This window comes from Hippocampus guttulatus, chromosome 20, assembly GCF_054856545.1.
Source record: "Hippocampus guttulatus isolate MCC_2025c chromosome 20, RoL_Hgut_1.0, whole genome shotgun sequence".
In the NCBI taxonomy this organism is placed as follows: Eukaryota; Metazoa; Chordata; class Actinopteri; order Syngnathiformes; family Syngnathidae; genus Hippocampus; species Hippocampus guttulatus.
In genome coordinates, this window is record NC_141280.1 from 11911438 (window position 1) to 11932500 (window position 21063).

The following is a 21063-nucleotide window of genomic DNA, read 5'->3' on the forward strand; positions in this document are numbered from 1 at the left end:
GGTCGGGGGCGGAGTGGTGGGGTGAATTTTTTTCATTTATTCACCTCCTCGCGAGTGCACGAAGGAGGGGCCCGCTCCCGTGGTGGTTTGAGCGCTCAGCCTGTCAGGCTCGCATACGGCCCGCTGCGAGCACGCAGCTCCTCGGTACTTGATGTCTGTTGCAAAAGTGTGCTTTTCCAGCGGAGGTGCAACACATCAATAAGAGATTTAAAAATGTCAGTTCAACGTTGTGGCTCTCCCAGTTAAGGCTGAGGTGAAAAAGTGGAGAAAAGGAAGCGCGAAATAACGTCAAAGAGTGTTCACGTGGGTGCAGAAGCTTACAGCACCTGGTATTCCCAGGCGGTCTCCCATCCAAGTACTAACCAGGCCCGACCCTGCTTAGCTTCCGAGATCGGACGAGATCGGGCGTTCTCAGGGTAGTATGGCCGTAAGCGAGGGAAAACGTGAAAATTGTCCCCTTTATAGCAGACAGGGCACTTCCGGGTCGGGGGCGGAGTAGTGGGGTGAATTATTTTCATTTATTCACCTCCTCGCGGGTGCACGAAGGAGGGGCCCGCTCCCGTGGTGGTTTGAGCGCTCAGCCTGTCAGGCTCGCATACGGTCCGCTGCGAGCACGCAGCTCCTCGGTACTTGATGTCTGTTGCAAAAGTGTGCTTTTCCAGCGGAGGTGCAACACATCAACAAGAGATTTAAAAATGTCAGTTCAACGTTGTGGCTCTCCCAGTTAAGGCTGAGGTGAAAAAGTGGAGAAAAGGAAGCGCGAAATAACGTGAAAGAGTATTCACGTGGGTGCAAAAGCTTACAGCACCTGGTATTCCCAGGCGGTCTCCCATCCAAGTACTAACCAGGCCCGACCCTGCTTAGCTTCCGAGATCGGACGAGATCGGGCGTTCTCAGGGTAGTATGGCCGTAAGCGAGGGAAAACGTGAAATTTGTCCCCTTTATAGCAGACAGAGCACTTCCGGGTCGGGGGCGGAGTAGTGGGGTGAATTTTTTTCATTTATTCACCTCCTCGCGGGTGCACGAAGGAGGGGCCCGCTCCCGTGGTGGTTTGAGCGCTCAGCCTGTCAGGCTCGCATACGGTCCGCTGCGAGCACGCAGCTCCTCGGTACTTGATGTCTTTTGCAAAAGTGTGGTTTTCCAGCGGAGGTGCAACACATCAATAAGAGATTTAAAAATGTCAGTTCAACGTTGTGGCTCTCCCAGTTAAGGCTGAGGTGAAAAAGTGGAGAAAAGGAAGCGCAAAATAAGGTGAAAGAGTGTTCACTTGGGTGCAAAAGCTTACAGCACCTGGTATTCCCAGTCGGTCTCCCATCCAAGTACTAAGCAGGCCCGACCCTGCTTAGCTTCCGAGATCGGACGAGATCGGGCGTTTTCAGGGTAGTATGGCCGTAAGCGAGAAAAGAAGTGAAAATTGTCCCCTTTATAGCTGACAGGGCACTTCCGGGTCGGGGGTGGAGTGGTGGGGTGAATTTTTTTCATTTATTCACCTCCTCCCGAGTGCACGAAGGAGGGGCCCGCTCCCGTGGTGGTTTGAGCGCTCAGCCTGTCAGGCTCGCATACGGTCCGCTGCGAGCACGCAGCTCCTCGGTACTTGATGTCTTTTGCAAAAGTGTGGTTTTCCAGCGGAGGTGCAACACATCAATAAGAGATTTAAAAATGTCAGTTCAACGTTGTGGCTCTCCCAGTTAAGGCTGAGGTGAAAAAGTGGAGAAAAGGAAGCGCAAAATAAGGTGAAAGAGTGTTCACTTGGGTGCAAAAGCTTACAGCACCTGGTATTCCCAGGCGGTCTCCCATCCAAGTACTAACCAGGCCCGACCCTGCTTAGCTTCCGAGATCGGGCGTTCTCAGGGTAGTATGGCCGTAAGCGAGAAAAAAAGTTAAAATTGTCCCCTTTATAGCTTACAGGGCACTTCCGGGTCGGGGGCGGAATAGTGGGGTGAATTTTTTTTTTAAATATTCACCTCCTCGTGGGTGCACGAAGGAGGGGCCCGCTCCCGTGGTGGTTTGAGCGCTCAGCCTGTCAGGCTCGCATACGGTCCGCTGCGAGCACGCAGCTCCTCGGTACTTGATGTCTGTTGCAAAATTTTGCTTTTCCAGTGGAGGTGCAACACATCAATAAGAGATTTAAAAATATCAGTTCAACGTTGAGGGTCCCCCAGTTAAGGCTGAGGTGAAAAAAGTGGAGAAAAGGTAGCGCGAAATAACGTGAAAGAGTGTTCACGTGGGTGCAAAAGCTTACAGCACCTGGTATTCCCAGGCGGTCTCCCATCCAAGTACTAACTAGGCCCGACCCTGCTTAGCTTCCGAGATCGGGCGTTCTCAGGGTAGTATGGCCGTAAGCGAGAAAAGAAGTGAAAATTGTCCCCTTTATAGCTGACAGGGCACTTCCAGGTCGGGGGCGGAGTAGTGGGGTGAATTTTTTTCATTTATTCACCTCCTCCCGAGTGCACGAAGGAGGGGCCCGCTCCCGTGGTGGTTTGAGCGCTCAGCCTGTCAGGCTCGCATACGGCCAGCTGCGAGCACGCAGCTCCTCGGTACTTGATGTCTGTTGCAAAAGTGTGCTTTTCCAGCGGAGGTGCAACACATCAATAAGAGATTTAAAAATATCAGTTCAACGTTGAGGGTCCCCCAGTTAAGGCTGAGGTGAAAAAAGTGGAGAAAAGGTAGCGCGAAATAACGTGAAAGAGTGTTCACGTGGGTGCAAAAGCTTACAGCACCTGGTATTCCCAGGCGGTCTCCCATCCAAGTACTAACTAGGCCCGACCCTGCTTAGCTTCCGAGATCGGACGAGATCGGGCGTTCTCAGGGTAGTATGGCCGTAAGCGAGAAAAGAAGTGAAAATTGTCCCCTTTATAGCTGACAGGGCACTTCCGGGTCGGGGGCGGAGTAGTGGGGTGAATTTTTTTCATTTATTCACCTCCTCCCGAGTGCACGAAGGAGGGGCCCGCTCCCGTGGTGGTTTGAGCGCTCAGCCTGTCAGGCTCGCATACGGTCCGCTGCGAGCACGCAGCTCCTCGGTACTTGATGTCTGTTGCAAAAGTGTGCTTTTCCAGCGGAGGTGCAACACATCAATAAGAGATTTAAAAATATCAGTTCAACGTTGTGGGTGCCCCAGTTAAGGCTGAGGTGAAAAAAGTGGAGAAAAGGTCGCGCGAAATAACGTGAAAGAGTGTTCACGTGGGTGCAAAAGCTTACAGCACCTGGTATTCCCAGGCGGTCTCCCATCCAAGTACTAACCAGGCCCGACCCTGCTTAGCTTCCGAGATCGGACGAGATCGGGCGTTCTCAGGGTAGTATGGCCGTAAGCGAGAAAAGAAGTGAAAATTGTCCCCTTTATAGCTGACAGGGCACTTCCGGGTCGGGGGCGGAGTAGTGGGGTGATTTTTTTTCATTTATTCACCTCCTCGCGAGTGCACGAAGGAGGGGCCCGCTCCCGTGGTGGTTTGAGCGCTCAGCCTGTCAGGCTCGCATACGGTCCGCTGCGAGCACGCAGCTCCTCGGTACTTGATGTCTGTTGCAAAAGTGTGCTTTTCCAGCGGAGGTGCAACACATCAATAAGAGATTTAAAAATGTCAGTTCAACGTTGTGGCTCTCCCAGTTAAGGCTGAGGTGAAAAAGTGGAGAAAAGGAAGCGCGAAATAATGTGAAAGAGTATTCACGTGGGTGCAAAAGCTTACAGCACCTGGTATTCCCAGGCGGTCTCCCATCCAAGTACTAACCAGGCCGACCCTGCTTAGCTTCCGAGATCGGACGAGATCGGGCGTTCTCAGGTTGGTATGGCCGTAAGCGAGGGAAAACGTGAAAATTGTCCCCTTTATAGCAGACAGGGCACTTCCGGGTCGGGGGCGGAGTAGTGGGGTGAATTTTTTTCATTTATTCACCTCCTCGCGGGTGCACGAAGGAGGGGCCCGCTCCCGTGGTGGTTTGAGCGCTAAGCCTGTCAGGCTCGCATACGGTCCGCTGCGAGCACGCAGCTCCTCGGTACTTGATGTCTGTTGCAAAAGAGTGCTTTTCCAGCGGAGGTGCAACACATCAATAAGAGATTTAAAAATATCAGTTCAACGTTGTGGGTCCCCCAGTTAAGGCTGAGGTGAAAAAAGTGGAGAAAAGGTAGCGCGAAATAACATGAAAGAGTGTTCACGTGGGTGCAAAAGCTTACAGCACCTGGTATTCCCAGGCGGTCTCCCATCCAAGTACTAACCAGGCCCGACCCTGCTTAGCTTCCGAGATCGGGCGTTCTCAGGGTAGTATGGCCGTAAGCGAGAAAAGAAGTTAAAATTGTGCCCTTTATAGCTGACAGGGCACTTCCGGGTCGGGGGCGGAATAGTGGGGTGAATTTTTTTTTTAATTATTCACCTCCTTGCGGGTGCACGAAGGAGGGGCCCGCTCCCGTGGTGGTTTGAGCGCTCAGCCTGTCAGGCTTGCATACGGCCCGCTGCGAGCACGCAGCTCCTCGGTACTTGATGTCTGTTGCAAAAGAGTGCTTTTCCAGCGGAGGTGCAACACATCAATAAGAGATTTAAAAATATCAGTTCAACGTTGTGGGTCCCCCAGTTAAGGCTGAGGTGAAAAAAGTGGAGAAAAGGTAGCGCGAAATAACGTGAAAGAGTGTTCACGTGGGTGCAAAAGCTTACAGCACCTGGTATTCCCAGGCGGTCTCCCATCCAAGTACTAACCAGGCCCGACCCTGCTTAGCTTCCGAGATCGGGCGTTCTCAGGGTAGTATGGCCGTAAGCGAGAAAAGAAGTGAAAATTGTCCCCTTTATAGCTGACAGGGCACTTCCGGGTCGGGGGCGGAGTAGTGGGGTGATTTTTTTTCATTTATTCACCTCCTCGCGAGTGCACGAAGGAGGGGCCCGCTCCCGTGGTGGTTTGAGCGCTCAGCCTGTCAGGCTCGCATACGGCACGCTGCGAGCACGCAGCTCCTCGGTACTTGATGTCTGTTGCAAAAGTGTGCTTTTCCAGCGGAGGTGCAACACATCAATAAGAGATTTAAAAATGTCAGTTCAACGTTGTGGCTCTCCCAGTTAAGGCTGAGGTGAAAAAGTGGAGAAAAGGAAGCGCGAAATAATGTGAAAGAGTATTCACGTGGGTGCAAAAGCTTACAGCACCTGGTATTCCCAGGCGGTCTCCCATCCAAGTACTAACCAGGCCCGACCCTGCTTAGCTTCCGAGATCGGACGAGATCGGGCGTTCTCAGGGTAGTATGGTCGTAAGCGAGGGAAAACGTGAAATTTGTCCCCTTTATAGCTGACAGGGCACTTCCGGGTCGGGGGCGGAGTAGTGGGGTGATTTTTTTTCATTTATTCACCTCCTCGTGAGTGCACGAAGGAGGGGCCCGCTCCCGTGGTGGTTTGAGCGCTCAGCCTGTCAGGCTTGCATACGGCCCGCTGCGAGCACGCAGCTCCTCGGTACTTGATGTCTGTTGCAAAAGAGTGCTTTTCCAGCGGAGGTGCAACACATCAATAAGAGATTTAAAAATATCAGTTCAACGTTGTGGGTCCCCCAGTTAAGGCTGAGGTGAAAAAAGTGGAGAAAAGGTAGCGCGAAATAACGTGAAAGAGTGTTCACGTGGGTGCAAAAGCTTACAGCACCTGGTATTCCCAGGCGGTCTCCCATCCAAGTACTAACCAGGCCCGACCCTGCTTAGCTTCCGAGATCGGGCGTTCTCAGGGTAGTATGGCCGTAAGCGAGAAAAGAAGTTAAAATTGTGCCCTTTATAGCTGACAGGGCACTTCCGGGTCGGGGGCGGAATAGTGGGGTGAATTTTTTTTTTAATTATTCACCTCCTTGCGGGTGCACGAAGGAGGGGCCCGCTCCAGTGGTGGTTTGAGCGCTCAGCCTGTCAGGCTCGCATACGGTCCGCTGCGAGCACGCAGCTCCTCGGTACTTGATGTCTGTTGCAAAATTTTGCTTTTCCAGTGGAGGTGCAACACATCAATAAGAGATTTAAAAATATCAGTTCAACGTTGTGGGTGCCCCAGTTAAGGCTGAGGTGAAAAAAGTGGAGAAAAGGAAGCGCGAAATAACGTCAAAGAGTGTTCACGTGGGTGCAAAAGCTTACAGCACCTGGTATTCCCAGGCGGTCTCCCATCCAAGTACTAACCAGGCCGACCCTGCTTAGCTTCCGAGATCGGACGAGATCGGGCGTTCTCAGGTTGGTATGGCCGTAAGCGAGGGAAAACGTGAAAATTGTCCCCTTTATAGCAGACAGGGCACTTCCGGGTCGGGGGCGGAGTAGTGGGGTGAATTTTTTTCATTTATTCACCTCCTCGCGGGTGCACGAAGGAGGGGCCCGCTCCCGTGGTGGTTTGAGCGCTCAGCCTGTCAGGCTCGCATACGGTCCGCTGCGAGCACGCAGCTCCTCGGTACTTGATGTCTGTTGCAAAAGAGTGCTTTTCCAGCGGAGGTGCAACACATCAATAAGAGATTTAAAAATATCAGTTCAACGTTGTGGGTCCCCCAGTTAAGGCTGAGGTGAAAAAAGTGGAGAAAAGGTAGCGCGAAATAACGTGAAAGAGTGTTCACGTGGGTGCAAAAGCTTACAGCACCTGGTATTCCCAGGCGGTCTCCCATCCAAGTACTAACCAGGCCCGACCCTGCTTAGCTTCCGAGATCGGGCGTTCTCAGGGTAGTATGGCCGTAAGCGAGAAAAGAAGTTAAAATTGTGCCCTTTATAGCTGACAGGGCACTTCCGGGTCGGGGGCGCAGTAGTGGGGTGAATTTTTTTCATTTATTCACCTCCTCGCGGGTGCACGAAGGAGGGGCCCGCTCCCGTGGTGGTTTGAGCGCTCAGCCTGTCAGGCTCGCATACGGTCCGCTGCGAGCACGCAGCTCCTCGGTACTTGATGTCTGTTGCAAAAGTGTGCTTTTCCAGCGGAGGTGCAACACATCAATAAGAGATTTAAAAATATCAGTTCAACGTTGTGGGTCCCCCAATTAAGGCTGAGGTGAAAAAAGTGGAGAAAAGGTAGCGCGAAATAACGTGAAAGAGTGTTCACGTGGGTGCAAAAGCTTACAGCACCTGGTATTCCCAGGCGGTCTCCCATCCAAGTACTAACCAGGCCCGACCCTGCTTAGCTTCCGAGATCGGACGAGATCGGGCGTTCTCAGGGTAGTATGGCCGTAAGCGAGAAAAGAAGTGAAAATTGTCCCTTTTATAGCTGACAGGGCACTTCCGGGTCGGGGGTGGAGTGGTGGGGTGAATTTTTTTCATTTATTCACCTCCTCCCGAGTGCACGAAGGAGGGGCCCGCTCCCGTGGTGGTTTGAGCGCTCAGCCTGTCAGGCTCGCATACGGTCCGCTGCGAGCACGCAGCTCCTCGGTACTTGATGTCTGTTGCAAAATTTTGCTTTTCCAGTGGAGGTGCAAAAGCATCCAGCAGGCGGAAATCCCAAGCTGCTTCTTGTCCAAGTGCTATCATGACCGAACAGCGTGCAGACGGCTCCCTCTGTTGGACATTATTTTATTCCAAAGAGACGTTGATCTGTCAAATCAACTTGAAGGAAACGATTTCAAAACACAGGATAAGTGAAAGTTGAATGACAAATGAAAGCCAAAATTTTAGGCAGGAGCAGTGATTTGTGTTGTGAATTGGAGGTGGGTGCAAAAGCTTACAGCACCTGGTATTCCCAGGCGGTCTCCCATCCAAGTACTAACCAGGCCCGACCCTGCTTAGCTTCCGAGATCGGACGAGATCGGGCGTTCTCAGGGTAGTATGGCCGTAAGCGAGAAAAGAAGTGAAAATCGTCCCCTTTATAGCTGACAGGGCACTTCCGGGTCGGGGGCGGAGTGGTGGGGTGAATTTTTTTCATTTATTCACCTCCTCCCGAGTGTACGAAGGAGGGGCCCGCTCCCGTGGTGGTTTGAGCGCTCAGCCTGTCAGGCTCGCATACGGTCCGCTGCGAGCACGCAGCTCCTCGGTACTTGATGTCTGTTGCAAAAGTGTGCTTTTCCAGCGGAGGTGCAACACATCAATAAGAGATTTAAAAATATCAGTTCAACGTTGTGGGTGCCCCAGTTAAGGCTGAGGTGAAAAAAGTGGAGAAAAGGTAGCGCGAAATAACGTGAAAGAGTGTTCACGTGGGTGCAAAAGCTTACAGCACCTGGTATTCCCAGGCGGTCTCCCATCCAAGTACTAACCAGGCCCGACCCTGCTTAGCTTCCGAGATCGGGCGTTCTCAGGGTAGTATGGCCGTAAGCGAGGGAAAACGTGAAATTTGTCCCCTTTATAGCAGACAGGGCACTTCCGGGTCGGGGGCGGAGTAGTGGGGTGAATTTTTTTCATTTATTCACCTCCTCGCGGGTGCACGAAGGAGGGGCCCGCTCCCGTGGTGGTTTGAGCGCTCAGCCTGTCAGGCTCGCATACGGTCCGCTGCGAGCACGCAGCTCCTCGGTACTTGATGTCTGTTGCAAAAGTGTGCTTTTCCAGCGGAGGTGCAACACATCAATAAGAGATTTAAAAATATCAGTTCAACGTTGAGGGTCCCCCAGTTAAGGCTGAGGTGAAAAAAGTGGAGAAAAGGTAGCGCGAAATAACGTGAAAGAGTGTTCACGTGGGTGCAAAAGCTTACAGCACCTGGTATTCCCAGGCGGTCTCCCATCCAAGTACTAACCAGGCCCGACCCTGCTTAGCTTCCGAGATCGGACGAGATCGGGCGTTCTCAGGGTAGTATGGCCGTAAGCGAGAAAAGAAGTGAAAATTGTCCCCTTTATAGCTGACAGGGCACTTCCGGGTCGGGGGCGGAGTAGTGGGGTGAATTTTTTTCATTTATTCACCTCCTCGCGAGTGCACGAAGGAGGGGCCCGCTCCCGTGGTGGTTTGAGCGCTCAGCCTGTCAGGCTCGCATACGGTCCGCTGCGAGCACGCAGCTCCTCGGTTCTTGATGTCTGTTGCAAAAGTGTGCTTTTCCAGCGGAGGTGCAACACATCAATAAGAGATTTAAAAATATCAGTTCAACGTTGTGGGTCCCCCAGTTAAGGCTGAGGTGAAAAAAGTGGAGAAAAGGTAGCGCGAAATAACGTGAAAGAGTGTTCACGTGGGTGCAAAAGCTTACAGCACCTGGTATTCCCAGGCGGTCTCCCATCCAAGTACTAACCAGGCCCGACCCTGCTTAGCTTCCGAGATCGGACGAGATCGGGCGTTCTCAGGGTAGTATGGTCGTAAGCGAGAAAAGAAGTGAAAATTGTCCCCTTTATAGCTGACAGGCACGTCCGGGTCGGGGGCGGAGTGGTGGGGTGAATTTTTTTCATTTATTCACCTCCTCCCGAGTGCACGAAGGAGGGGCCCGCTCCCGTGGTGGTTTGAGCGCTCAGCCTGTCAGGCTCGCATACGGTCCGCTGCGAGCACGCAGCTCCTCGGTACTTGATGTCTGTTGCAAAAGTGTGCTTTTCCAGCGGAGGTGCAACACATCAATAAGAGATTTAAAAATATCAGTTCAACGTTGAGGGTCCCCCAGTTAAGGCTGAGGTGAAAAAAGTGGAGAAAAGGTAGCGCGAAATAACGTGAAAGAGTGTTCACGTGGGTGCAAAAGCTTACAGCACCTGGTATTCCCAGGCGGTCTCCCATCCAAGTACTAACCAGGCCCGACCCTGCTTAGCTTCCGAGATCGGACGAGATCGGGCGTTCTCAGGGTAGTATGGCCGTAAGCGAGAAAAGAAGTGAAAATTGTCCCCTTTATAGCTGACAGGGCACTTCCGGGTCGGGGGCGGAGTAGTGGGGTGAATTTTTTTCATTTTTTCACCTCCTCGCGAGTGCACGAAGGAGGGGCCCGCTCCCGTGGTGGTTTGAGCGCTCAGCCTGTCAGGCTCGCATACGGTCCGCTGCGAGCACGCAGCTCCTCGGTACTTGATGTCTGTTGCAAAAATTTGCTTTTCCAGTGGAGGTGCAAAAGCATGCAGCAGGCGGAAATCCCAAGCTGCTTCTTGTCCAAGTGCTATCATGACCGAGCAGCGTGCAGACGGCTCCCTCTGTTGGACATTATTTTATTCCAAAGAGACGTTGATCTGTCAAATCAACTTGAAGGAAACGATTTCAAAACACAGGATAAGTGAAAGTTGAATGACAAATGAAAGCCAAAATTTTAGGCAAGAGCAGTGATTTGTGTTGTGAATTGGAGGTGGGTGCAAAAGCTTACAGCACCTGGTATTCCCAGGCGGTCTCCCATCCAAGTACTAACCAGGCCCGACCCAGCTTAGCTTCCGAGATCGGACGAGATCGGGCGTTCTCAGGGTAGTATGGTCGTAAGCGAGAAAAGAAGTGAAAATTGTCCCCTTTATAGCTGACAGGCACGTCCGGGTCGGGGGCGGAGTGGTGGGGTGAATTTTTTTCATTTATTCACCTCCTCCCGAGTGCACGAAGGAGGGGCCCGCTCCCGTGGTGGTTTGAGCGCTCAGCCTGTCAGGCTCGCATACGGTCCGCTGCGAGCACGCAGCTCCTCGGTACTTGATGTCTGTTGCAAAAGTGTGCTTTTCCAGCGGAGGTGCAACACATCAATAAGAGATTTAAAAATATCAGTTCAACGTTGAGGGTCCCCCAGTTAAGGCTGAGGTGAAAAAAGTGGAGAAAAGGTAGCGCGAAATAACGTGAAAGAGTGTTCACGTGGGTGCAAAAGCTTACAGCACCTGGTATTCCCAGGCGGTCTCCCATCCAAGTACTAACCAGGCCCGACCCTGCTTAGCTTCCGAGATCGGACGAGATCGGGCGTTCTCAGGGTAGTATGGCCGTAAGCGAGAAAAGAAGTGAAAATTGTCCCCTTTATAGCTGACAGGGCACTTCCGGGTCGGGGGCGGAGTAGTGGGGTGAATTTTTTTCATTTATTCACCTCCTCGCGAGTGCACGAAGGAGGGGCCCGCTCCCGTGGTGGTTTGAGCGCTCAGCCTGTCAGGCTCGCATACGGTCCGCTGCGAGCACGCAGCTCCTCGGTACTTGATGTCTGTTGCAAAAATTTGCTTTTCCAGTGGAGGTGCAAAAGCATGCAGCAGGCGGAAATCCCAAGCTGCTTCTTGTCCAAGTGCTATCATGACCGAGCAGCGTGCAGACGGCTCCCTCTGTTGGACATTATTTTATTCCAAAGAGACGTTGATCTGTCAAATCAACTTGAAGGAAACGATTTCAAAACACAGGATAAGTGAAAGTTGAATGACAAATGAAAGCCAAAATTTTAGGCAAGAGCAGTGATTTGTGTTGTGAATTGGAGGTGGGTGCAAAAGCTTACAGCACCTGGTATTCCCAGGCGGTCTCCCATCCAAGTACTAACCAGGCACGACCCTGCTTAGCTTCCGAGATCGGGCGTTCTCAGGGTAGTATGGCCGTAAGCGAGAAAAAATGTGAAAATTGTCCCCTTTATAGCTGACAGGCACTTCCGGGTCGGGGGTGGAGTGGTGGGGTGAATTTTTTTCATTTATTCACCTCCTCCCGAGTGCACGAAGGAGGGGCCCGCTCCCGTGGTGGTTTGAGCGCTCAGCCTGTCAGGCTCGCATACGGTCCGCTGCGAGCACGCAGCTCCTCGGTACTTGATGTCTGTTGCAAAAGTGTGCTTTTCCAGCGGAGGTGCAACACATCAATAAGAGATTTAAAAATATCAGTTCAACGTTGTGGGTCCCCCAGTTAAGGCTGAGGTGAAAAAAGTGGAGAAAAGGTAGCGCGAAATAACGTGAAAGAGTGTTCACGTGGGTGCAAAAGCTTACAGCACTTGGTATTCCCAGGCGGTCTCCCATTCAAGTACTAACCAGGCCCGACCATGCTTAGCTTCCGAGATCGGACGAGATCGGGCGTTCTCAGGGTAGTATGGCCGTAAGCGAGAAAATAAGTGAAAATTGTCCCCTTTATAGCTGACAGGGCACTTCCGGGTCGGGGGCGGAGTAGTGGGGTGAATTTTTTTCATTTATTCACCTCCTCGCGAGTGCACGAAGGAGGGGCCCGCTCCCGTGGTGGTTTGAGCGCTCAGCCTGTCAGGCTCGCATACGGTCCGCTGCGAGCACGCAGCTCCTCGGTACTTGATGTCTGTTGCAAAAATTTGCTTTTCCAGTGGAGGTGCAAAAGCATGCAGCAGGCGGAAATCCCAAGCTGCTTCTTGTCCAAGTGCTATCATGACCAAGCAGCGTGCAGACGGCTCCCTCTGTTGGACATTATTTTATTCCAAAGAGACGTTGATCTGTCAAATCAACTTGAAGGAAACGATTTCAAAACACAGGATAAGTGAAAGTTGAATGACAAATGAAAGCCAAAATTTTAGGCAAGAGCAGTGATTTGTGTTGTGAATTGGAGGTGGGTGCAAAAGCTTACAGCACCTGGTATTCCCAGGCGGTCTCCCATCCAAGTACTAACCAGGCACGACCCTGCTTAGCTTCCGAGATCGGGCGTTCTCAGGGTAGTACGGCCGTAAGCGAGAAAAAAATGTGAAAATTGTCCCCTTTATAGCTGACAGGGCCTTTCCGGGTCGGGGGCGGAGTAGTGGGGTGATTTTTTTTCATTTATTCACCTCCTCGCGAGTGCACGAAGGAGGGGCCCGCTCCCGTGGTGGTTTGAGCGCTCAGCCTGTCAGGCTTGCATACGGCACGCTGCGAGCACGCAGCTCCTCGGTACTTGATGTCTGTTGCAAAAGTGTGCTTTTCCAGCGGAGGTGCAACACATCAATAAGAGATTTAAAAATATCAGTTCAACGTTGTGGGTCCCCCAGTTAAGGCTGAGGTGAAAAAAGTGGAGAAAAGGTAGCGCGAAATAACGTGAAAGAGTGTTCACGTGGGTGCAAAAGCTTACAGCACCTGGTATTCCCAGGCGGTCTCCCATCCAAGTACTAACCAGGCCCGACCCTGCTTAGCTTCCGAGATCGGACGAGATCGGGCGTTCTCAGGGTAGTATGGCCGTAAGCGAGAAAAGAAGTGAAAATTGTCCCTTTTATAGCTGACAGGGCACTTCCGGGTCGGGGGTGGAGTGGTGGGGTGAATTTTTTTCATTTATTCACCTCCTCGCGGGTGCACGAAGGAGGGGCCCGCTCCCGTGGTGGTTTGAGCGCTCAGCCAGTCAGGCTCGCATACGGTCCGCTGCGAGCACGCAGCTCCTCGGTACTTGATGTCTGTTGCAAAAGTGTGCTTTTCCAGCGGAGGTGCAACACATCAATAAGAGATTTAAAAATATCAGTTCAACGTTGTGGGTCCCCCAGTTAAGGCTGAGGTGAAAAAAGTGGAGAAAAGGTAGCGCGAAATAACGTGAAAGAGTGTTCACGTGGGTGCAAAAGCTTACAGCACTTGGTATTCCCAGGCGGTCTCCCATCCAAGTACTAACCAGGCCCTACCCTGCTTAGCTTCCGAGATCGGACGAGATCGGGCGTTCTCAGGGTAGTATGGCCGTAAGCGAGAAAAGAAGTGAAAATTGTCCCTTTTATAGCTGACAGGGCACTTCCGGGTCGGGGGCGGAGTGGTGGGGTGAATTTTTTTCATTTATTCACCTCCTCCCGAGTGCACGAAGGAGGGGCCCGCTCCCGTGGTGGTTTGAGCGCTCAGCCTGTCAGGCTCGCATACGGTCCGCTGCGAGCACGCAGCTCCTCGGTACTTGATGTCTGTTGCAAAAGTGTGCTTTTCCAGCGGAGGTGCAACACATCAATAAGAGATTTAAAAATATCAGTTCAACGTTGAGGGTCCCCCAGTTAAGGCTGAGGTGAAAAAAGTGGAGAAAAGGTAGCGCGAAATAACGTGAAAGAGTGTTCACGTGGGTGCAAAAGCTTACAGCACCTGGTATTCCCAGGCGGTCTCCCACCCAAGTACTAACCAGGCCCGACCCTGCTTAGCTTCCGAGATCGGACGAGATCGGGCGTTCTCAGGGTAGTATGGCCGTAAGCGAGAAAAGAAGTGAAAATTGTCCCCTTTATAGCTGACAGGGCACTTCCGGGTCGGGGGCGGAGTAGTGGGGTGAATTTTTTTCATTTTTTCACCTCCTCGCGAGTGCACGAAGGAGGGGCCCGCTCCCGTGGTGGTTTGAGCGCTCAGCCTGTCAGGCTCGCATACGGTCCGCTGCGAGCACGCAGCTCCTCGGTACTTGATGTCTGTTGCAAAAATTTGCTTTTCCAGTGGAGGTGCAAAAGCATGCAGCAGGCGGAAATCCCAAGCTGCTTCTTGTCCAAGTGCTATCATGACCGAGCAGCGTGCAGACGGCTCCCTCTGTTGGACATTATTTTATTCCAAAGAGACGTTGATCTGTCAAATCAACTTGAAGGAAACGATTTCAAAACACAGGATAAGTGAAAGTTGAATGACAAATGAAAGCCAAAATTTTAGGCAAGAGCAGTGATTTGTGTTGTGAATTGGAGGTGGGTGCAAAAGCTTACAGCACCTGGTATTCCCAGGCGGTCTCCCATCCAAGTACTAACCAGGCCCGACCCAGCTTAGCTTCCGAGATCGGACGAGATCGGGCGTTCTCAGGGTAGTATGGTCGTAAGCGAGAAAAGAAGTGAAAATTGTCCCCTTTATAGCTGACAGGCACGTCCGGGTCGGGGGCGGAGTGGTGGGGTGAATTTTTTTCATTTATTCACCTCCTCCCGAGTGCACGAAGGAGGGGCCCGCTCCCGTGGTGGTTTGAGCGCTCAGCCTGTCAGGCTCGCATACGGTCCGCTGCGAGCACGCAGCTCCTCGGTTCTTGATGTCTGTTGCAAAAGTGTGCTTTTCCAGCGGAGGTGCAACACATCAATAAGAGATTTAAAAATATCAGTTCAACGTTGAGGGTCCCCCAGTTAAGGCTGAGGTGAAAAAAGTGGAGAAAAGGTAGCGCGAAATAACGTGAAAGAGTGTTCACGTGGGTGCAAAAGCTTACAGCACCTGGTATTCCCAGGCGGTCTCCCATCCAAGTACTAACCAGGCCCGACCCTGCTTAGCTTCCGAGATCGGACGAGATCGGGCGTTCTCAGGGTAGTATGGCCGTAAGCGAGAAAAGAGGTGAAAATTGTCCCTTTTATAGCTGACAGGGCACTTCCGGGTCGGGGGCGGAGTAGTGGGGTGATTTTTTTTCATTTATTCACCTCCTCGCGAGTGCACGAAGGAGGGGCCCGCTCCCGTGGTGGTTTGAGCGCTCAGCCTGTCAGGCTCGCATACGGTCCGCTGCGAGCACGCAGCTCCTCGGTACTTGATGTCTGTTGCAAAATTTTGCTTTTCCAGTGGAGGTGCAACACATCAATAAGAGATTTAAAAATATCAGTTCAACGTTGTGGGTCCCCCAGTTAAGGCTGAGGTGAAAAAAGTGGAGAAAAGGTAGCGCGAAATAACGTGAAAGAGTGTTCACGTGGGTGCAAAAGCTTACAGCACCTGGTATTCCCAGGCGGTCTCCCATCCAAGTACTAACCAGGCCCGACCCTGCTTAGCTTCCGAGATCGGACGAGATCGGGCGTTCTCAGGGTAGTATGGCCGTAAGCGAGAAAAAAGTGAAAATCGTCCCCTTTATAGCTGACAGGGCACTTCCGGGTCGGGGGCGGAGTGGTGGGGTGAATTTTTTTCATTTATTCACCTCCTCCCGAGTGCACGAAGGAGGGGCCCGCTCCCGTGGTGGTTTGAGCGCTCAGCCTGTCAGGCTCGCATACGGTCCGCTGCGAGCACGCAGCTCCTCGGTACTTGATGTCTGTTGCAAAAGTGTGCTTTTCCAGCGGAGGTGCAACACATCAATAAGAGATTTAAAAATATCAGTTCAACGTTGAGGGTCCCCCAGTTAAGGCTGAGGTGAAAAAAGTGGAGAAAAGGTAGCGCGAAATAACGTGAAAGAGTGTTCACGTGGGTGCAAAAGCTTACAGCACCTGGTATTCCCAGGCGGTCTCCCATCCAAGTACTAACCAGGCCCGACCCTGCTTAGCTTCCGAGATCGGACGAGATCGGGCGTTCTCAGGGTAGTATGGCCGTAAGCGAGAAAAGAAGTGAAAATTGTCCCCTTTATAGCTGACAGGGCACTTCCGGGTCGGGGGCGGAGTAGTGGGGTGAATTTTTTTCATTTATTCACCTCCTCGCGAGTGCACGAAGGAGGGGCCCGCTCCCGTGGTGGTTTGAGCGCTCAGCCTGTCAGGCTCGCATACGGTCCGCTGCGAGCACGCAGCTCCTCGGTACTTGATGTCTGTTGCAAAAATTTGCTTTTCCAGTGGAGGTGCAAAAGCATGCAGCAGGCGGAAATCCCAAGCTGCTTCTTGTCCAAGTGCTATCATGACCGAGCAGCGTGCAGACGGCTCCCTCTGTTGGACATTATTTTATTCCAAAGAGACGTTGATCTGTCAAATCAACTTGAAGGAAACGATTTCAAAACACAGGATAAGTGAAAGTTGAATGACAAATGAAAGCCAAAATTTTAGGCAAGAGCAGTGATTTGTGTTGTGAATTGGAGGTGGGTGCAAAAGCTTACAGCACCTGGTATTCCCAGGCGGTCTCCCATCCAAGTACTAACCAGGCACGACCCTGCTTAGCTTCCGAGATCGGGCGTTCTCAGGGTAGTATGGCCGTAAGCGAGAAAAAATGTGAAAATTGTCCCCTTTATAGCTGACAGGCACTTCCGGGTCGGGGGTGGAGTGGTGGGGTGAATTTTTTTCATTTATTCACCTCCTCCCGAGTGCACGAAGGAGGGGCCCGCTCCCGTGGTGGTTTGAGCGCTCAGCCTGTCAGGCTCGCATACGGTCCGCTGCGAGCACGCAGCTCCTCGGTACTTGATGTCTGTTGCAAAAGTGTGCTTTTCCAGCGGAGGTGCAACACATCAATAAGAGATTTAAAAATATCAGTTCAACGTTGTGGGTCCCCCAGTTAAGGCTGAGGTGAAAAAAGTGGAGAAAAGGTAGCGCGAAATAACGTGAAAGAGTGTTCACGTGGGTGCAAAAGCTTACAGCACTTGGTATTCCCAGGCGGTCTCCCATTCAAGTACTAACCAGGCCCGACCATGCTTAGCTTCCGAGATCGGACGAGATCGGGCGTTCTCAGGGTAGTATGGCCGTAAGCGAGAAAATAAGTGAAAATTGTCCCCTTTATAGCTGACAGGGCACTTCCGGGTCGGGGGCGGAGTAGTGGGGTGAATTTTTTTCATTTATTCACCTCCTCGCGAGTGCACGAAGGAGGGGCCCGCTCCCGTGGTGGTTTGAGCGCTCAGCCTGTCAGGCTCGCATACGGTCCGCTGCGAGCACGCAGCTCCTCGGTACTTGATGTCTGTTGCAAAAATTTGCTTTTCCAGTGGAGGTGCAAAAGCATGCAGCAGGCGGAAATCCCAAGCTGCTTCTTGTCCAAGTGCTATCATGACCAAGCAGCGTGCAGACGGCTCCCTCTGTTGGACATTATTTTATTCCAAAGAGACGTTGATCTGTCAAATCAACTTGAAGGAAACGATTTCAAAACACAGGATAAGTGAAAGTTGAATGACAAATGAAAGCCAAAATTTTAGGCAAGAGCAGTGATTTGTGTTGTGAATTGGAGGTGGGTGCAAAAGCTTACAGCACCTGGTATTCCCAGGCGGTCTCCCATCCAAGTACTAACCAGGCACGACCCTGCTTAGCTTCCGAGATCGGGCGTTCTCAGGGTAGTACGGCCGTAAGCGAGAAAAAAATGTGAAAATTGTCCCCTTTATAGCTGACAGGGCCTTTCCGGGTCGGGGGCGGAGTAGTGGGGTGATTTTTTTTCATTTATTCACCTCCTCGCGAGTGCACGAAGGAGGGGCCCGCTCCCGTGGTGGTTTGAGCGCTCAGCCTGTCAGGCTTGCATACGGCACGCTGCGAGCACGCAGCTCCTCGGTACTTGATGTCTGTTGCAAAAGTGTGCTTTTCCAGCGGAGGTGCAACACATCAATAAGAGATTTAAAAATATCAGTTCAACGTTGTGGGTCCCCCAGTTAAGGCTGAGGTGAAAAAAGTGGAGAAAAGGTAGCGCGAAATAACGTGAAAGAGTGTTCACGTGGGTGCAAAAGCTTACAGCACCTGGTATTCCCAGGCGGTCTCCCATCCAAGTACTAACCAGGCCCGACCCTGCTTAGCTTCCGAGATCGGACGAGATCGGGCGTTCTCAGGGTAGTATGGCCGTAAGCGAGAAAAGAAGTGAAAATTGTCCCTTTTATAGCTGACAGGGCACTTCCGGGTCGGGGGTGGAGTGGTGGGGTGAATTTTTTTCATTTATTCACCTCCTCGCGGGTGCACGAAGGAGGGGCCCGCTCCCGTGGTGGTTTGAGCGCTCAGCCAGTCAGGCTCGCATACGGTCCGCTGCGAGCACGCAGCTCCTCGGTACTTGATGTCTGTTGCAAAAGTGTGCTTTTCCAGCGGAGGTGCAACACATCAATAAGAGATTTAAAAATATCAGTTCAACGTTGTGGGTCCCCCAGTTAAGGCTGAGGTGAAAAAAGTGGAGAAAAGGTAGCGCGAAATAACGTGAAAGAGTGTTCACGTGGGTGCAAAAGCTTACAGCACTTGGTATTCCCAGGCGGTCTCCCATCCAAGTACTAACCAGGCCCTACCCTGCTTAGCTTCCGAGATCGGACGAGATCGGGCGTTCTCAGGGTAGTATGGCCGTAAGCGAGAAAAGAAGTGAAAATTGTCCCTTTTATAGCTGACAGGGCACTTCCGGGTCGGGGGCGGAGTGGTGGGGTGAATTTTTTTCATTTATTCACCTCCTCCCGAGTGCACGAAGGAGGGGCCCGCTCCCGTGGTGGTTTGAGCGCTCAGCCTGTCAGGCTCGCATACGGTCCGCTGCGAGCACGCAGCTCCTCGGTACTTGATGTCTGTTGCAAAAGTGTGCTTTTCCAGCGGAGGTGCAACACATCAATAAGAGATTTAAAAATATCAGTTCAACGTTGAGGGTCCCCCAGTTAAGGCTGAGGTGAAAAAAGTGGAGAAAAGGTAGCGCGAAATAACGTGAAAGAGTGTTCACGTGGGTGCAAAAGCTTACAGCACCTGGTATTCCCAGGCGGTCTCCCACCCAAGTACTAACCAGGCCCGACCCTGCTTAGCTTCCGAGATCGGACGAGATCGGGCGTTCTCAGGGTAGTATGGCCGTAAGCGAGAAAAGAAGTGAAAATTGTCCCCTTTATAGCTGACAGGGCACTTCCGGGTCGGGGGCGGAGTAGTGGGGTGAATTTTTTTCATTTTTTCACCTCCTCGCGAGTGCACGAAGGAGGGGCCCGCTCCCGTGGTGGTTTGAGCGCTCAGCCTGTCAGGCTCGCATACGGTCCGCTGCGAGCACGCAGCTCCTCGGTACTTGATGTCTGTTGCAAAAATTTGCTTTTCCAGTGGAGGTGCAAAAGCATGCAGCAGGCGGAAATCCCAAGCTGCTTCTTGTCCAAGTGCTATCATGACCGAGCAGCGTGCAGACGGCTCCCTCTGTTGGACATTATTTTATTCCAAAGAGACGTTGATCTGTCAAATCAACTTGAAGGAAACGATTTCAAAACACAGGATAAGTGAAAGTTGAATGACAAATGAAAGCCAAAATTTTAGGCAAGAGCAGTGATTTGTGTTGTGAATTGGAGGTGGGTGCAAAAGCTTACAGCACCTGGTATTCCCAGGCGGTCTCCCATCCAAGTACTAACCAGGCCCGACCCTGCTTAGCTTCCGAGATCGGACGAGATCGGGCGTTCTCAGGGTAGTATGGCCGTAAGCGAGAAAAAATGTGAAAATTGTCCCCTTTATAGCTGACAGGCACTTCCGGGTCGAGGGTGGAGTGGTGGGGTGATTTTTTTTCATTTATTCACCTCCTCCCGAGTGCACGAAGGAGGGGCCCGCTCCCGTGGTGGTTTGAGCGCTCAGCCTGTCAGGCTCGCATACGGTCCGCTGCGAGCACGCAGCTCCTCGGTACTTGATGTCTGTTGCAAAAGTGTGCTTTTCCAGCGGAGGTGCAACACATCAATAAGAGATTTAAAAATATCAGTTCAACGTTGAGGGTCCCCCAGTTAAGGCTGAGGTGAAAAAAGTGGAGAAAAGGTAGCGCGAAATAACGTGAAAGAGTGTTCACGTGGGTGCAAAAGCTTACAGCACCTGGTATTCCCAGGCGGTCTCCCATCCAAGTACTAACCAGGCCCGACCCTGCTTAGCTTCCGAGATCGGACGAGATCGGGCGTTCTCAGGGTAGTATGGCCGTAAGCGAGAAAAGAAGTGAAAATTGTCCCTTTTATAGCTGACAGGGCACTTCCGGGTCGGGGGCGGAGTAGTGGGGTGATTTTTTTTCATTTATTCACCTCCTCGCGAGTGCACGAAGGAGGGGCCCGCTCCCGTGGTGGTTTGAGCGCTCAGCCTGTCAGGCTCGCATACGGCACGCTGCGAGCACGCAGCTCCTCGGTACTTGATGTCTGTTGCAAAAGTGTGCTTTTCCAGCGGAGGTGCAACACATCAATAAGAGATTTAAAAATATCAGTTCAACGTTGTGGGTCCCCCAGTTAAGGCTGAGGTGAAAAAAGTGGAGAAAAGGTAGCGCGAAATAACGTGAAAGAGTGTTCACGTGGGTGCAAAAGCTTACAGCACCTGGTATTCCCAGGCGGTCTCCCATCCAAGTACTAACCAGGCCCGACCCTGCTTAGCTTCCGAGATCGGACGAGATCGGGCGTTCTCAGGGTAGTATGGCCGTAAGCGAGAAAAGAAGTGAAAATTGTCCCCTTTATAGCTGACAGGGCACTTCCGGGTCGGGGGTGGAGTGGTGGGGTGAATTTTTTTCATTTATTCACCTCCTCGCGGGTGCACGAAGGAGGGGCCCGCTCCCGTGGTGGTTTGAGCGCTCAGCCAGTCAGGCTCGCATACGGTCCGCTGCGAGCACGCAGCTCCTCGGTACTTGATGTCTGTTGCAAAAGTGTGCTTTTCCAGCGGAGGTGCAACACATCAATAAGAGATTTAAAAATATCAGTTCAACGTTGTGGGTCCCCCAGTTAAGGCTGAGGTGAAAAAAGTGGAGAAAAGGTAGCGCGAAATAACGTGAAAGAGTGTTCACGTGGGTGCAAAAGCTTACAGCACTTGGTATTCCCAGGCGGTCTCCCATTCAAGTACTAACCAGGCCCGACCATGCTTAGCTTCCGAGATCGGACGAGATCGGGCGTTCTCAGGGTAGTATGGCCGTAAGCGAGAAAATAAGTGAAAATTGTCC

General features: G+C 52.0%; 31 non-coding genes and 11 pseudogenes across 31 annotated transcripts; all 42 read right to left on the reverse strand.

The window, feature by feature from the left end:
- Window positions 1-314: 314 nt before the first annotated feature.
- LOC147188756 (5S ribosomal RNA) lies at window positions 315-433 on the reverse strand. The gene has a single exon (XR_015098732.1). It is a non-coding gene; the product is annotated as a 5S ribosomal RNA (ribosomal RNA).
- A 363-nt stretch (window positions 434-796) lies between these two features.
- LOC147188757 (5S ribosomal RNA) lies at window positions 797-915 on the reverse strand. The gene has a single exon (XR_015098733.1). It is a non-coding gene; the product is annotated as a 5S ribosomal RNA (ribosomal RNA).
- Window positions 916-1278: 363 nt separating this feature from the next.
- On the reverse strand, window positions 1279-1397 carry LOC147188758 (5S ribosomal RNA). The gene has a single exon (XR_015098060.1). It is a non-coding gene; the product is annotated as a 5S ribosomal RNA (ribosomal RNA).
- Window positions 1398-1760: 363 nt separating this feature from the next.
- Window positions 1761-1869, reverse strand: LOC147188759 (5S ribosomal RNA; annotated as a pseudogene).
- A 366-nt stretch (window positions 1870-2235) lies between these two features.
- On the reverse strand, window positions 2236-2344 carry LOC147188760 (5S ribosomal RNA; annotated as a pseudogene).
- Window positions 2345-2708: 364 nt separating this feature from the next.
- LOC147188761 (5S ribosomal RNA) lies at window positions 2709-2827 on the reverse strand. Its single transcript, XR_015098145.1, has one exon. It is a non-coding gene; the product is annotated as a 5S ribosomal RNA (ribosomal RNA).
- A 364-nt stretch (window positions 2828-3191) lies between these two features.
- On the reverse strand, window positions 3192-3310 carry LOC147188762 (5S ribosomal RNA). The gene has a single exon (XR_015098734.1). It is a non-coding gene; the product is annotated as a 5S ribosomal RNA (ribosomal RNA).
- A 363-nt stretch (window positions 3311-3673) lies between these two features.
- On the reverse strand, window positions 3674-3791 carry LOC147188763 (5S ribosomal RNA). Its single transcript, XR_015098400.1, has one exon. It is a non-coding gene; the product is annotated as a 5S ribosomal RNA (ribosomal RNA).
- Window positions 3792-4155: 364 nt separating this feature from the next.
- Window positions 4156-4264, reverse strand: LOC147188764 (5S ribosomal RNA; annotated as a pseudogene).
- A 366-nt stretch (window positions 4265-4630) lies between these two features.
- Window positions 4631-4739, reverse strand: LOC147188765 (5S ribosomal RNA; annotated as a pseudogene).
- A 363-nt stretch (window positions 4740-5102) lies between these two features.
- Window positions 5103-5221, reverse strand: LOC147188766 (5S ribosomal RNA). The gene has a single exon (XR_015098096.1). It is a non-coding gene; the product is annotated as a 5S ribosomal RNA (ribosomal RNA).
- A 364-nt stretch (window positions 5222-5585) lies between these two features.
- LOC147188767 (5S ribosomal RNA) lies at window positions 5586-5694 on the reverse strand (annotated as a pseudogene).
- Window positions 5695-6060: 366 nt separating this feature from the next.
- LOC147188768 (5S ribosomal RNA) lies at window positions 6061-6178 on the reverse strand. Its single transcript, XR_015098401.1, has one exon. It is a non-coding gene; the product is annotated as a 5S ribosomal RNA (ribosomal RNA).
- Window positions 6179-6542: 364 nt separating this feature from the next.
- Window positions 6543-6651, reverse strand: LOC147188769 (5S ribosomal RNA; annotated as a pseudogene).
- Window positions 6652-7015: 364 nt separating this feature from the next.
- On the reverse strand, window positions 7016-7134 carry LOC147188770 (5S ribosomal RNA). The gene has a single exon (XR_015098735.1). It is a non-coding gene; the product is annotated as a 5S ribosomal RNA (ribosomal RNA).
- Window positions 7135-7613: 479 nt separating this feature from the next.
- LOC147188771 (5S ribosomal RNA) lies at window positions 7614-7732 on the reverse strand. Its single transcript, XR_015098736.1, has one exon. It is a non-coding gene; the product is annotated as a 5S ribosomal RNA (ribosomal RNA).
- Window positions 7733-8096: 364 nt separating this feature from the next.
- LOC147188772 (5S ribosomal RNA) lies at window positions 8097-8205 on the reverse strand (annotated as a pseudogene).
- A 364-nt stretch (window positions 8206-8569) lies between these two features.
- Window positions 8570-8688, reverse strand: LOC147188773 (5S ribosomal RNA). Its single transcript, XR_015098737.1, has one exon. It is a non-coding gene; the product is annotated as a 5S ribosomal RNA (ribosomal RNA).
- A 364-nt stretch (window positions 8689-9052) lies between these two features.
- LOC147188774 (5S ribosomal RNA) lies at window positions 9053-9171 on the reverse strand. Its single transcript, XR_015098097.1, has one exon. It is a non-coding gene; the product is annotated as a 5S ribosomal RNA (ribosomal RNA).
- A 363-nt stretch (window positions 9172-9534) lies between these two features.
- On the reverse strand, window positions 9535-9653 carry LOC147188775 (5S ribosomal RNA). Its single transcript, XR_015098739.1, has one exon. It is a non-coding gene; the product is annotated as a 5S ribosomal RNA (ribosomal RNA).
- Window positions 9654-10132: 479 nt separating this feature from the next.
- Window positions 10133-10251, reverse strand: LOC147188776 (5S ribosomal RNA). The gene has a single exon (XR_015098310.1). It is a non-coding gene; the product is annotated as a 5S ribosomal RNA (ribosomal RNA).
- A 363-nt stretch (window positions 10252-10614) lies between these two features.
- LOC147188777 (5S ribosomal RNA) lies at window positions 10615-10733 on the reverse strand. Its single transcript, XR_015098740.1, has one exon. It is a non-coding gene; the product is annotated as a 5S ribosomal RNA (ribosomal RNA).
- A 479-nt stretch (window positions 10734-11212) lies between these two features.
- On the reverse strand, window positions 11213-11321 carry LOC147188778 (5S ribosomal RNA; annotated as a pseudogene).
- Window positions 11322-11684: 363 nt separating this feature from the next.
- Window positions 11685-11803, reverse strand: LOC147188779 (5S ribosomal RNA). Its single transcript, XR_015098449.1, has one exon. It is a non-coding gene; the product is annotated as a 5S ribosomal RNA (ribosomal RNA).
- Window positions 11804-12282: 479 nt separating this feature from the next.
- Window positions 12283-12391, reverse strand: LOC147188780 (5S ribosomal RNA; annotated as a pseudogene).
- Window positions 12392-12756: 365 nt separating this feature from the next.
- On the reverse strand, window positions 12757-12875 carry LOC147188781 (5S ribosomal RNA). Its single transcript, XR_015098741.1, has one exon. It is a non-coding gene; the product is annotated as a 5S ribosomal RNA (ribosomal RNA).
- Window positions 12876-13239: 364 nt separating this feature from the next.
- Window positions 13240-13358, reverse strand: LOC147188782 (5S ribosomal RNA). Its single transcript, XR_015098065.1, has one exon. It is a non-coding gene; the product is annotated as a 5S ribosomal RNA (ribosomal RNA).
- A 364-nt stretch (window positions 13359-13722) lies between these two features.
- On the reverse strand, window positions 13723-13841 carry LOC147188783 (5S ribosomal RNA). The gene has a single exon (XR_015098516.1). It is a non-coding gene; the product is annotated as a 5S ribosomal RNA (ribosomal RNA).
- Window positions 13842-14320: 479 nt separating this feature from the next.
- LOC147188784 (5S ribosomal RNA) lies at window positions 14321-14439 on the reverse strand. The gene has a single exon (XR_015098311.1). It is a non-coding gene; the product is annotated as a 5S ribosomal RNA (ribosomal RNA).
- Window positions 14440-14802: 363 nt separating this feature from the next.
- Window positions 14803-14921, reverse strand: LOC147188785 (5S ribosomal RNA). Its single transcript, XR_015098742.1, has one exon. It is a non-coding gene; the product is annotated as a 5S ribosomal RNA (ribosomal RNA).
- Window positions 14922-15285: 364 nt separating this feature from the next.
- Window positions 15286-15404, reverse strand: LOC147188786 (5S ribosomal RNA). The gene has a single exon (XR_015098743.1). It is a non-coding gene; the product is annotated as a 5S ribosomal RNA (ribosomal RNA).
- A 363-nt stretch (window positions 15405-15767) lies between these two features.
- Window positions 15768-15886, reverse strand: LOC147188787 (5S ribosomal RNA). Its single transcript, XR_015098745.1, has one exon. It is a non-coding gene; the product is annotated as a 5S ribosomal RNA (ribosomal RNA).
- Window positions 15887-16365: 479 nt separating this feature from the next.
- Window positions 16366-16474, reverse strand: LOC147188788 (5S ribosomal RNA; annotated as a pseudogene).
- A 363-nt stretch (window positions 16475-16837) lies between these two features.
- Window positions 16838-16956, reverse strand: LOC147188789 (5S ribosomal RNA). Its single transcript, XR_015098450.1, has one exon. It is a non-coding gene; the product is annotated as a 5S ribosomal RNA (ribosomal RNA).
- Window positions 16957-17435: 479 nt separating this feature from the next.
- LOC147188790 (5S ribosomal RNA) lies at window positions 17436-17544 on the reverse strand (annotated as a pseudogene).
- A 365-nt stretch (window positions 17545-17909) lies between these two features.
- LOC147188791 (5S ribosomal RNA) lies at window positions 17910-18028 on the reverse strand. Its single transcript, XR_015098746.1, has one exon. It is a non-coding gene; the product is annotated as a 5S ribosomal RNA (ribosomal RNA).
- Window positions 18029-18392: 364 nt separating this feature from the next.
- LOC147188792 (5S ribosomal RNA) lies at window positions 18393-18511 on the reverse strand. Its single transcript, XR_015098066.1, has one exon. It is a non-coding gene; the product is annotated as a 5S ribosomal RNA (ribosomal RNA).
- Window positions 18512-18875: 364 nt separating this feature from the next.
- LOC147188793 (5S ribosomal RNA) lies at window positions 18876-18994 on the reverse strand. The gene has a single exon (XR_015098527.1). It is a non-coding gene; the product is annotated as a 5S ribosomal RNA (ribosomal RNA).
- Window positions 18995-19473: 479 nt separating this feature from the next.
- Window positions 19474-19592, reverse strand: LOC147188794 (5S ribosomal RNA). Its single transcript, XR_015098747.1, has one exon. It is a non-coding gene; the product is annotated as a 5S ribosomal RNA (ribosomal RNA).
- Window positions 19593-19955: 363 nt separating this feature from the next.
- On the reverse strand, window positions 19956-20074 carry LOC147188795 (5S ribosomal RNA). The gene has a single exon (XR_015098748.1). It is a non-coding gene; the product is annotated as a 5S ribosomal RNA (ribosomal RNA).
- A 364-nt stretch (window positions 20075-20438) lies between these two features.
- LOC147188796 (5S ribosomal RNA) lies at window positions 20439-20557 on the reverse strand. Its single transcript, XR_015098749.1, has one exon. It is a non-coding gene; the product is annotated as a 5S ribosomal RNA (ribosomal RNA).
- A 364-nt stretch (window positions 20558-20921) lies between these two features.
- On the reverse strand, window positions 20922-21040 carry LOC147188797 (5S ribosomal RNA). Its single transcript, XR_015098451.1, has one exon. It is a non-coding gene; the product is annotated as a 5S ribosomal RNA (ribosomal RNA).
- Between the last annotated feature and the right edge of the window lie 23 nt (window positions 21041-21063).